Here is a 14,200-nt window from a genome sequence, read left to right as displayed (position 1 = left end):
TCTGGTTTTAAGTAGGTCTTTAATTATAGCATACTACCGCTTTTAGTGCACACCAATAATTAAAAACAGAAGTGTCTGTTGGCTGATTAGTTTCCATTTACATACACAGAGGGCCTGATTCAGACCCGTCACAAGCGCTGAGCGCTCGCAACCGGGTTGATGGTGGCCAACAGCGCATGCGCACGATGGAGCCGGCTCCGTCGTGCGCATGCGCGAGACCCGGGATAGCGACGGGCAATCCGTCGCTCCGGGGAGGCCGCTCCATAAAAAAAAAAAAAGATGCCCAGATTCAGAGCGAGCGCTCTGTAAGAGCGTCCAGCTCTGAATCAGGGCCAGAGTGCAGGAGAGGGCCTGTTTGGATTCCAAATCAGATAAAAGGTAAGCTCCAAAACGCCAAGGCCTAGGTGACTTGCAAGATGATCCCAAAGCCTATTCCAAACTAAGAGGTGCATGGTCTGATCATGGCATAGGGATGATAACAGCCTTTCGGATCTGTTGTAAAGTTCACTTATCTGCCAAAGCTAAATCAATCCGGGAATATGACCTATGGATATGTGAATAAAACGTATAATCATGTACCGTTGGGTTTTCTGCTCTTCATATATCAAGCAGATCGTACTCCATTAAAATTTTTTGAAAGGCCTGAGAATGGTCATGGAAAGAAGTTACTTTGACCTTAAACAAGGGAGAGGACCTATCAACCTTGTGAGCAAGGACCATGTTAAATCTCCGAGGATCATAACTGCTCCCTTACAAAATTTTTGCAAAGTAGTGCAGAATCATCTACAAAATGCCACCTGTTTAGTATTAGGAACATAAACAGATACTAAAGTAACCAAATGATCATTTAGTTTGCCATTTAAAATCAGATAACGACCATGGATATTTGCAGATTGAGAATGTAATACAAAATTACAGGAACGACAAATCAGAGTGGCTACTCCAGCCTTTTTCTCTGGCCGTGTAACAATGAGGGTAATTGTGGTCAGAAAACCTAGGTGGTGAAGAAGCAGCAAAGTGTTTTTCCTGCAAGGCCACCACATGTGCCTTAGTTTTATCGAAATATCGCAAGGAAAGGCTTCTCTTATTCGGGGAGTTTAGACCGTTTACATTTAGCAATATAACTTAACCATTAATGACTACAATTAAAATAAAAAAACACTAGTATGTTAAGCAGTACATACAAAATACAAAAAAGTACCCAATGGAAAAATAAAACAGAAAAAACAAGAAAAGAGAATAGAAACAAACAAACAAACAATACAAAATAAAAAGAACTGAAATAGCTCCCATTTGGAACTAGAGAAGGTCACATACTAAAGTGACACTAAATAGGAAAAAGGGGGTAGTGGCCCCTCTCCCACCACTCTTAACATAATAACATATTTCACATTTAAATAAAACCATGTAATGACACTATAACTCTGAAAAGAATAAAATAAAAAAGGACTAGCGTTATTCAAACACATTATAGTCTCTGAATCCTGGAAACAATTTTTTGGGGAAAGAGAACACTGTTAAAAGACTTAACTTCGGTATATGCATCTTACTAGGAAAAGTCCAGAGTCCCAAAAATTACAGAACCCAATAGGGTAACCATCCAGAGAACAATGAAACAGCATAAAACATATGTAATAAAATCCAACAACCTGCTCACATAAAATGACACTGAAACAAGGGATGATCAGATGGGCCCTCAATCATTAGACCCCACAAGAGACCATTCCTTTTGAATATGAGGACTCATTGAGGTCTGTGCAGGGACATCAGATATAATGTTCCAGGAGTGAAGTAATTTAATACCGTCGTCCGGTGTAGAAACTGTGACTGTGGATCCATTGTGAAATATAATCAGCTTTGTTGGGAAGCCCCACCTATAAAGAATTTCAGCCTTCCGAAGAGCACTTGTAACATGATGAAACGATTGGCGCTGAGCTAGAGTGGCTGCTGAGATATCTACAAAGAGTTGTAGGTCTCCCATTAGCTTGTCCCAGGGTACCCCAGCATGCATGTGGCATGTGGCAAACGAATACAATCAATTAAGAAATCTGTAATTCTGTAATATTGGTAGTGGGGAGAAGTTTCATAAATATATCTGTAACATATTCCTGAAGACCCCTAAAATTTACTGATTCTGGAATACCAAGAATATTTATATTGTTACGTCATGACCGGTCTTCAAGGTCACCAACTTTAAAGCCATAACCTCAGACTGAAGTTGTTCATGTAAGTGAATCAGGTCTTTATGAGATCCAACCAATTCCTCCACCTTAGTATCCAAATAATCGGTGTGAGTTCTCAAATCATCAATCGACTGTTGGCAGGACTGCAGGGCAGTCTGAAACTCCAAGGAAATATCCTCTTTGAAGCCCGTCAAAAGTTATTTCATGGACCCCACCTTTAGGGGCTTGCAGTCTTCCGGGATAGCGGCCAAGGATAAAACTGTAGCGACAATAGGGGACGACTTTATTGAAGAATTGTGTCCTTTGACATTAGTAACCTGGGATATAGATTCCACTGCACTTTGCAGGAGAACGTTGTTTAAAGAAGCTCACAGGAGGGATCACACTAGATGCATGCTGACATTTAGGCATAAAAAGAAAGTAAATTAAAGTATTAAACACCAAAAATCCAATAAGGCAGCTTGATAATACCACGGATCCACAGAACTTGAATAGTGTCACATACAGGAGTGGTGGAAGAAAGTCAAATGTTGTTAAGCGCTGGCCATGAGGGTGGCTAATGTGGGCATAGGTTTCAGCAGCCCCTTAATATATAGGCTCCAGCCGGAGGCTTCTATTCACTAGTAGGTGTTGGACAGAGACACAGAATTAGATCCATAGAAAACACCCAGGTAGTGACACAAATATAAGCAGCAAGTCAGAGTAAGTTATGATGTTGCAGATGATTCCAAAATGGTGGCCGCTCCACACTAATCCCAGGAGCCCACAAGGTACAACAAAGCCCAGCAACCAGAGGCAGTAGCTCCAAACCGCTTATGTATAGCCTGGTGACTGCAATGGGATAGCCACAGAGCAGACACGATCACGCCAGCGCTGACCGCGACCGCCGCTGGCGTCCAAATGTAACCAGTGGCTTCTTGCCAGGAGTAGGCCCTGATTATGGAGCATAGCCTCCCGTGACAATCTCAGACACTGGAGATTCCCCCAGCAAGGAGGATGGCAGAAAGGGCGCTGGCAGGTACTGCAGGAGTAGCTGTCCGGAGCTCCTAATTACCCCAACAAAGCTGGAGCTCTCTGTGTCCATGTCCACCTCGATCTCCATTTAAGCCATGCCCCCATTTTTGGCTACGCTTGATGTGACTAGTTTCTATACTTGTATCCCCCATGAGGCTGGGGAGTCGGCAGTGAGACATTTGATTGTGGGCAATGTGCAATATGGTGGACCAGATGTAGAGTTGTTTTTAGAACTACTTAAATTTACGTTGTCACACAATTATTTTCTCTTTAATGTGAAATTCTGTAGGCAATGCACTGGGTGTACCATGGGGCAGCTGTGGCCCCCTCCTTCACCAAAAGTTTCATGTGGGAAGAGTATGTAGATGTAACAATGATCGGGAGGAAGTTAATAAACAGCTGGACTTCATGGTGTCAAAACTCTTGGAGAGAGGATACTCGTTACAAGTGTTGATTAAATCTAAAGAGAAGGTGTCATCCTTGGATAGGAAACAACTCTCATCTCCTAGACAATCAGATAAGACCAAAAAAAGATACCTTCTGTATATGAATATGACACTAAAAGTAGTTACACAAGCAAAAAAGCTAAAAGCTTGTGGTCTATGGTCACTTCAGATCCTGACCTCAAATGTTTGCATAAGACTATGCTGATGCCAAGCGATACGAGGGACAGGAACATTAAGGATCTGGTGGTCAAAATGGACGTCACTGGCCTAGGTAAGGAAAAACCAAAACATTTTTTGAGTCGCAAATACAGCTGTTTTAAGAGCCTAGGGTGCACCACGTGTGCATATCTGGACACTGGGGATACCATCTTACATCCGTACTCAGGCAGATGATTTAAGATTAGATGGCCTTTAACATGCAGTACCAGTTATGTCATCTTTGCAATTTTGTGCCCATCTGGCCTCTATTACATAGGTAAAACTGAATGCCAATTCAAAACTAGAATAGCACAGCACCGTTCTGCGATTAGAGCTGCTCTTTTGTCTGGAACTAGTGAAAAGCATTTTTCCACTTTGAGACATAACATGGCTATGCTTAAATACAAGATTATTGATCATGTACCAAGTACATTGAGGGGTGGCGATAGAGGAAATAAACTGCTATAGCTCGAGTCTAGTTGGAAATACCGGCTAGACACACCAGCTACACGAGGTCTCAACGAGTCATTAGGTTTAATTAACTATATTTGAACTTGTTAGAGCTTAGGTTGATAAAAAATTATTTTTATCTGGTTTCATCTTGGGATATTTATTGATTTTTTTTCTGTTTTAGAATATTGACAGCACTTGTTCCACTAGAAGGCAGCATAGGATCATTTTTGGTACAGATTTGGGAAAAATATAACAGATCAAATAAATTTAATATATTAGACTCTAATGCTGCCCATCCACTACGATTAAAATGAGCGATTGAACAATAATGACGTCATTATCGTTCAATCGCTCATTAATCATTTACAAATCGTGCAGTGAAATATCGCTAAACGACCAGAGATGCGTGATCCCGCTGGTCATTTTCGGAATCGAGCGTTGTCCTCTCGTTAATGGATCATTCCATGACCGGATGCTCCATAGTCACTCCCTGTCCTCCATTTTAGCACATTCTTCAGTGTGGATGATGAGCATTGGAGACACAGCAGCTTGAACAGGGCAGCAAAAAGTCAAATAAAAGATAAGTATAGTTAAATAAAGGGCTCCACTGACCACCAATGAACACCAGTATACACCAACGTATACCACTGTCCACCAATGTCCCACACTGTCCACCAATGTTTATAGGCCTGCATCTGTCCCCCTTATAATTAAAAAATATATATATATATTTTTTTTTTTATATATATATATATATATATATATATATTATAAATATATATATATGTATATGTCTATATATTAGTATAAATATATTTAATATATATATATATATATGTGTGTGTGTATAAATGTATATATGTGTATAACCAGTTTATATTTTATATATATACAGTCAGGTCCATAAATATTGGGACATTGACAGAATTTTCATATTTTGGCCTCTATTCACCACCACAATGACTTTGAAATGAAACAAACAAGATGTGATTTAACTGCAGACTTTCAGATTTAATTTGAGGGTAATTACTTCCAAATCAAGTGAACGGTGTAGAAATTACAATGTTTTCTATATGTGCCTCCCACTTTTTAAGGGGTCAAAAGTAATGGGACAAACTAAACAATCCTAAATCTAACTTTCATTTTTTAATACTTTGTTGCAAATCCTTTGCAGGCAATTACAGCCTGAAGTCTGGAACGCATAGACATCACCAGATGCTGGGTTTCATCCCTGGTGATGCTCTGCCAAGCCTCTACTCCAAATGTCTTCAGTTCCTGCTTGTTCTTGGGGCATTTTCCCTTCAGTTTTGTCTTCATCAAGTGAAATGCATGCTCAATCAGATTCAGGTCAGGAGATTGACTTGGCCATTGCATAACATTCCACTTTTTAGCCTTAAAAAATTCCTTGGTTGCTTATGCAGTATGCTTCGGGTCATTGTCCATCTGCACTGTGAAGCGCCGTCCAATGAGTTCTGAAGTATTTGACTGAATATGAGCATATAATATTGCCTGAAACACTTCAGAATTAATTCTGCTGCTTTTGTCAGCAGTCACATCATCAATAAATACAAGGGAACCAGTTCCAATGGCAGCCATACATGCCCACGCCATGACACTACCACCACCATGCTTCACTGATGAGGTGGTATGTTTTGGATCATGAGCAGCTTCTTTCCTTCTCTTCTCTTCACATCACTCTGGTACAAGTTGATCTTTGTCTCATCTGTCCATCGGATGTTGTTCCAGAACTGTAATGGCTTTTTTAGATGTTGTTTGGCAAACTCTAATCTGGTCTTCCTGTTTTTGTGGCTCACCAATGGTTTGCATCTTGTGGTCAACCCTCTATATTCACTCTTGTGAAGTCTTCTCTTGATTGTTGACTTTGACACATATACATTAGGGGTGTGCACCGGCCACTTTTCGTGTTTTGTGTTTTGGTTTTGGATCTGGATCTTTCTTCGTGTTTTGGATCTGGATTGGTTTTGCCAAAACCACCCTTCCGTGTTTTGGGTTCTGGGTTTTGTGTTTTGGATCTGTATTTTTTTGAAAAAAAGCATAAAAACAGCTAAAATCACAGAATTTGTAGGTTTTTCTGCTCCTATGCTATTATTAACCTCAATAACCTTAATTTCCACTCATTTCCAGTCTATTCTGAACACCTCACACCTCACAATAGTGTTTTTATGTCCAAAAGGTTGCACCGAGGTAGCTGGATGACTATGCTAAGCGACACGAGTGGGCGGCACAAACACGTGACCCATCTAGGAGTGACACTGCAGTGGCAGACAGGATGGCAGTTAGAAAAACTAGGCCCCAAACTGTACATAATGCAAAGAAAAAAAGAGGTGCAAGATGGAATTGTCCTTGGGCCCTCCCACCCACCCTTATGTTGTATAAACAGGACATGCACACTTTAACAAATCAATCATTTCAGCGCCAGGGTCTGCCACACAACTGTGGCTGAAATGATTGGTTCGTTTGGGCCCCCACAAAACAAGCTGGCAATTAATGTGTCCCTGCACAAACTGGCTCTACGGAGGCAAGATGTCATCCTCATCCTCCTCATCCACCGATTCCTCACCCTCTTCAGTGTGTACATCCTCATCCTCACAAAGTATTAACTCGTCCCCACTTGAATCCACCACCACAGGTCCCTCTGTACGTTCTGGAGGCTGGTCTCCCTGGAAGAGCTGATAATTCATTTTGATGAACATCATCTTCTCCACATTCTGTGGAAGCAACCTCCTACGCCTTTCGCTGACAAGGTTCCCGGCTGCACTAAACACTCTTTCGGAGTACACACTGGAGGGGGGGCAACTCAGGTAAAATAGAGCCAGTTTGTACAGGGGCCTCCAAATTGCCTCTTTTTCCTGCCAGTACAGGTATGGACTGTCTGACATGCCTACTTGGATGCTGTCACCGATGTAATCCTCCACCATTCTGTCAATGGTGACAGTATCATATGCAGTGACAGTAGACATGTCAGAAATTGTTGCCAGGTCCTTCAGTCCGGACCAGATGTCCAAACTTGGTCCTGCCTGCCCTGCATCACCGCCAGCGGGTTGCTTAGGATACCTAAGTTTTTTCCTGGCAGCCCCAGTTGCGGGAGAAAATGAAGAAGGAGCCGTTGACGTGTCACGTTCCGCTTCAGCTGACAGTGTGTTCACCAGCAGGTCTTTGCACCTCTGCAGGCTTGTGTCGGCCGGAAAGAGAGACACCACATAGGCTTTAAACCTAGGATCGAGCACGGTGGCCAAAATGTAGTGGTCTGATTTCAACAGATTGACCACCCTGGAATCCTGGCAAAGCGAATGAAGGGCTTCATCCACAAGTCCCACATGCCGAGCGGAATCGCTCCGTCTTAGCTCCTCCTTCACTTTCTCCAGCTGCTTCTGCAAAAGCCTGATGAGGGAAATGACCTGACTCAAGCTGGCAGTGTCTGAACTGACTTCACGTGTGGCAAGTTCGAAGGGCTGAAGAACCTTGCACAACACGGAAATCATTCTCCACTGCGCTTGAGTCAGGTGCATACCCCCTCCTTTGCCTATGTCATAGGTGGATGTATAGGCTTGTATGGCCTTTTGCTGCTCCTCCATCCTCTGAAGCATATAGAGGGTTGAGTTCCACCGCGTCACAACCTCTTGCTTCAGGTGATGGCGGGGCAGGTTCAAGAGTGTTTGCTGGCGCTCCAGTCTTCGGCACGCAGTCGCTGAATGGCGAAAGTGGCCAGAAATTTTTCGGGCCACCCAAAGCGTCTCCTGCACGCCCCTGTCGCTTTTCAGAAAATTCTGCACCACCAAGTTTATTGTGTGAGCAAAACATGGGACGTGCTGGAATTTGCCCAGATGTAATGCCCGCACAATATTGGTGGCGTTGTCAGATATCACAAATCCCCAGGAGAGTCTAAGTGGGGTAAGCCACTGGGCGATGATTTCCCTCAGTTTCTCTAAGAGGTTGTCGGCGGTGTGCCTCTTACTGAAACCGGTGATACACAGCGTAGCCTGCCTTGTAACGAGCTGGCGTTTCTGAGATGCTGCTACTGGTGACGCTGCTGCTGTTGCTGCGTAAGGTGATACATCTACCCAGTGGGCTGTCACAGTCATATAGTCCTTAGTCTGCCCTGTTCCACTTGTCCACATGTCCGTGGTTAAGTGGACATTGTGTACAACGGCATTTTTCAGGACACTGAGGACACTTTTTCTGACGTTTCTGTACAGTCTCGGTATCGCCTGCCTAGTGAAGTGGAATCTAGACGGGATTTGGAACCGGGGACACACTACCTCCATCAATTGTCTAAATCCCACTGCACTAATGGCGGATACCGGACGCACGTCTAACACCAACATAGCAGTCAAGGCCTCAGTTATACGTTTTGCTTCAGGATGACTGCTGTCGTACTTCATTCTCCTCGCTAAGGACTGTTGGAGGGTCAATTGTTTAGTAAAAGTAGTGGTGTTCCTACTTCCTCTCTGGGATGATGAACGACTCCCAGCAGCAGCAGCAACAGCAGCAGCGGCAGCAGTAGGCGTAGCAATGCAGGATCCTCCGGAGGAATCCCGGATAGGAGAGTCAGTCATGCCAGTGATATGGCCTGCAGGACTACTTCCGATCCTGACTAAGGAGGAAATTGACGAGGAGGGAGTTGACGGTGTGGTTTGCAGGCGCTTGGATACAACAGGACAACGGGATTTAGGTGTCCCTGGACTGCTTACGGTCTGAGCCAAAGTTTCTGAACTTGACAGTAACTTTTTATGAACGCGCTGCAGGTGCCGTATAAGGGAGGATGTTCCTAGGTGGTTGACGTCCCTACCCCTACTTATTTCACCTTTACATATGGTACATATGGCAAGACAGTTGTTGTCCGGATTTGGATAGAAATATTGCCAGACCAAAGAGGTGGAATGTTTGGTCTTCTGCCCAGGCATGACCGTGATGGGCTTTTTCATCCCACGGACAACAACTGTCTCCCCCGGAGCCTGATTTAAACAAACCACATCACCATCAGAATCCTCCTCGCCAACTTCCTCCTCAGCGCCAGCTACACCAGTATCCTCATCCTGTTGTACTTCAACAGTGACATCTTCAATTTGCATATCAGCAAGTGGACTGTGGGTGCTCCTTTCAGCACTTGCAGGGGGCGTGCAAATGGTGGAAAGAGCCACCTCTTCCCGTCCAGTGCTGGGAAGGTCAGGCATCGCAACCACCACCACACTTGGACTCTCCTTGGGGATTTGTGATATCTTCTTAGAAAGCACAGTTCTTCGCTGTGCTTTTGCCAGCTTAACTCTTTTGATTTTTTTAGTGGGAGGAGTGCTTCCATCGTCATGTGAAGCTGAACCACTAGTCATGAACATACTAGGGATCGACCTTAGCCGTGTCGTAAATGGCATATTGGCAAGTGTACGTTTCTCTTCAGCTGATTTAAATGTCTTTTTCAAGGTCATTTTCCTGAACTTTGCCATTTGGGATTGTATGTGCCCTCTACTATGACATTGGGCATCGGCCTTGGCAGACGACGTTGATGGCATGTTATTGTCTATGTCATGACTAGTGGCAGCAGCTTCAGCACTAGGAGGAAGTGGTTCTTGATCTTTCTCTATTTTATTTTTATCGGAGAAAGTTTGGTCCTCCATTTATGTTATATCGATTTGATATATACGTGCGGCTAAACACAGAAAATAATTTTTTTTTTGGTTTGGACTGGAGTGTACTTTGTGGGTTACAGCACCCTTTAACGGTCAAGCCAGCCGGCCCTTTACTTATGACACAGGCGCACTCTTGGCACTACTTTGTTGATGCACGTGCGGCTACTGCGCACACAATTCACAAACACAGAAAATAATTTTTTTTTGGTTTGGACTGGAGTGTACTTTGGGGGTTACAGCACCCTTTAACGGTCAAGCCAGCCGGCCCTTTACTTATGACACAGGCGCACGCTTGGCACTACTTTGTTGATGCACGTGCGGCTACTGCGCACACAATTCACAAACACAGAAAATAATTTTTTTTTTGGTTTGGACTGGAGTGTACTTTCGGGGGTTACAGCACCCTTAACGGTCAAGCCAGCCGGCCCTTTACTTATGACACAGGCGCACGTTTGGCACTACTTTGTTGATGCACGTGCGGCTACTGCGCACACAATTCACAAACACAGAAAATAATTTTTTTTTTGGTTTGGACTGGAGTGTACTTTCGGGGGTTACAGCACCCTTAACGGTCAAGCCAGCCGGCCCTTTACTTATGACACAGGCGCACGTTTGGCACTACTTTGTTGATGCACGTGCGGCTACTGCGCACACAATTCACAAACACAGAAAATAATTTTTTTTTTGGTTTGGACTGGAGTGTACTTTCGGGGGTTACAGCACCCTTAACGGTCAAGCCAGCCGGCCCTTTACTTATGACACAGGCGCACGCTTGGCACTACTTTGTTGATGCACGTGCGGCTACTGCGCACACAATTCACAAACACAGAAAATAATTTTTTTTTTGGTTTGGACTGGAGTGTACTTTCGGGGGTTACAGCACCCTTTAACGGTCAAGCCAGCCGGCCCTTTACTTATGACACAGGCGCACGCTTGGCACTACTTTGTTGATGCACGTGCGGCTACTGCGCACACAATTCACAAACACAGAAAATAATTTTTTTTTTGGTTTGGACTGGAGTGTACTTTCGGGGGTTACAGCACCCTTTAACGGTCAAGCCAGCCGGCCCTTTACTTATGACACAGGCGCACGCTTGGCACTACTTTGTTGATGCACGTGCGGCTACTGCGCACACAATTCACAAACACAGAAAATAATTTTTTTTTGGTTTGGACTGGAGTGTACTTTCGGGGGTTACAGCACCCTTTAACGGTCAAGCCAGCCGGCCCTTTACTTATGACACAGGCGCACGCTTGGCACTACTTTGTTGATGCACGTGCGGCTACTGCGCACACAATTCACAAACACAGAAAATAATTTTTTTTTTGGTTTGGACTGGAGTGTACTTTCGGGGGTTACAGCACCCTTAACGGTCAAGCCAGCCGGCCCTTTACTTATGACACAGGCGCACGCTTGGCACTACTTTGTTGATGCACGTGCGGCTACTGCGCACACAATTCACAAACACAGAAAATAATTTTTTTTTGGTTTGGACTGGAGTGTACTTTCGGGGGTTACAGCACCCTTTAACGGTCAAGCCAGCCGGCCCTTTACTTATGACACAGGCGCACTCTTGGCACTACTTTGTTGATGCACGTGCGGCTACTGCGCACACAATTCACAAACACAGAAAATAATTTTTTTTTAGGTTTGGACTGGAGTGTACTTTCGAGGGTTACAGCACCCTTAACGGTCAAGCCAGCCGGCCCTTTACTTATGACACAGGCGCACGCTTGGCACTACTTTGTTGATGCACGTGCGGCTACTGCGCACACAATTCACAAACACAGAAAATAATTTTTTTTTGGTTTGGACTGGAGTGTACTTTCGGAGGTTACAGCACCCTTTAACGGTCAAGCCAGCCGGCCCTTTACTTATGACACAGGCGCACGCTTGGCACTACTTTGTTGATGCACGTGCGGCTACTGCGCACACAATTCACAAACACAGAAAATAATTTTTTTTTAGGTTTGGACTGGAGTGTACTTTCGGGGGTTACAGCACCCTTAACGGTCAAGCCAGCCGGCCCTTTACTTATGACACAGGCGCACGCTTGGCACTACTTTGTTGATGCACGTGCGGCTACTGCGCACACAATTCACAAACACAGAAAATAATTTTTTTTTTGGTTTGGACTGGAGTGTACTTTCGGGGGTTACAGCACCCTTAACGGTCAAGCCAGCCGGCCCTTTACTTATGACACAGGCGCACGCTTGGCACTACTTTGTTGATGCACGTGCGGCTACTGCGCACACAATTCACAAACACAGAAAATAATTTTTTTTTGGTTTGGACTGGAGTGTACTTTCGGGGGTTACAGCACCCTTTAACGGTCAAGCCAGCCGGCCCTTTACTTATGACACAGGCGCACTCTTGGCACTACTTTGTTGATGCACGTGCGGCTACTGCGCACACAATTCACAAACACAGAAAATAATTTTTTTTTAGGTTTGGACTGGAGTGTACTTTCGGGGGTTACAGCACCCTTAACGGTCAAGCCAGCCGGCCCTTTACTTATGACACAGGCGCACGCTTGGCACTACTTTGTTGATGCACGTGCGGCTACTGCGCACACAATTCACAAACACAGAAAATAATTTTTTTTTGGTTTGGACTGGAGTGTACTTTCGGAGGTTACAGCACCCTTTAACGGTCAAGCCAGCTGGCCCTTTACTTATGACACAGGCGCACGCTTGGCACTACTTTGTTGATGCACATGCGGCTACTGCGCACACAATTCACAAACACAGAAAATAATTTTTTTTTAGGTTTGGACTGGAGTGTACTTTCGGGGGTTACAGCACCCTTAACGGTCAAGCCAGCCGGCCCTTTACTTATGACACAGGCGCACGCTTGGCACTACTTTGTTGATGCACGTGCGGCTACTGCGCACACAATTCACAAACACAGAAAATAATTTTTTTTTTGGTTTGGACTGGAGTGTACTTTCGGGGGTTACAGCACCCTTAACGGTCAAGCCAGCCGGCCCTTTACTTATGACACAGGCGCACGCTTGGCACTACTTTGTTGATGCACGTGCGGCTACTGCGCACACAATTCACAAACACAGAAAATAATTTTTTTTTTGGTTTGGACTGGAGTGTACTTTCGGGGGTTACAGCACCCTTAACGGTCAAGCCAGCCGGCCCTTTACTTATGACACAGGCGCACGTTTGGCACTACTTTGTTGATGCACGTGCGGCTACTGCGCACACAATTCACAAACACAGAAAATAATTTTTTTTTTGGTTTGGACTGGAGTGTACTTTCGGGGGTTACAGCACCCTTAACGGTCAAGCCAGCCGGCCCTTTACTTATGACACAGGCGCACGTTTGGCACTACTTTGTTGATGCACGTGCGGCTACTGCGCACACAATTCACAAACACAGAAAATAATTTTTTTTTTGGTTTGGACTGGAGTGTACTTTCGGGGGTTACAGCACCCTTAACGGTCAAGCCAGCCGGCCCTTTACTTATGACACAGGCGCACGCTTGGCACTACTTTGTTGATGCACGTGCGGCTACTGCGCACACAATTCACAAACACAGAAAATAATTTTTTTTTTGGTTTGGACTGGAGTGTACTTTCGGGGGTTACAGCACCCTTAACGGTCAAGCCAGCCGGCCCTTTACTTATGACACAGGCGCACGCTTGGCACTACTTTGTTGATGCACGTGCGGCTACTGCGCACACAATTCACAAACACAGAAAATAATTTTTTTTTGGTTTGGACTGGAGTGTACTTTCGGGGGTTACAGCACCCTTTAACGGTCAAGCCAGCCGGCCCTTTACTTATGACACAGGCGCACGCTTGGCACTACTTTGTTGATGCACGTGCGGCTACTGCGCACACAATTCAAACACAGAAAATATATTATTTTTTTAGCACTTGGGGGGAGCACCCCTGATGGACAGAGCACCCCCTGGACAACACTACAGCACCCCTTTAGGACTGGGACACTGCACAGGACTTTGGAGTGGACACAGCCCCTATGGAGAACTGACTGCACAACACAGTCCAGCCAGCCCCTATGGACTTTGAAGTAGTGGACACAGCCCCTATTAACAACAGCAGCACAGCACAACACAGCCAGCCCCTATGGACTTTGAAGTAGTGGACAACAGCAGCACTACACTACACTACACTACACTACACAGCACTAACTCCCACCCTCCCTCTTCACTGTCCACAGCCGAGTGAGAAAATGGCGCCGACGCGGGTACCTTATATAGGATCCAAAACCCGCGAGACTCGGAA

This window comes from Taudactylus pleione, unplaced genomic scaffold (assembly GCF_031769625.1).
Source record: "Taudactylus pleione unplaced genomic scaffold, aTauple2 ptg001437l, whole genome shotgun sequence".
In the NCBI taxonomy this organism is placed as follows: Eukaryota; Metazoa; Chordata; class Amphibia; order Anura; family Myobatrachidae; genus Taudactylus; species Taudactylus pleione.
This window is presented reverse-complemented; position numbering follows the sequence as displayed.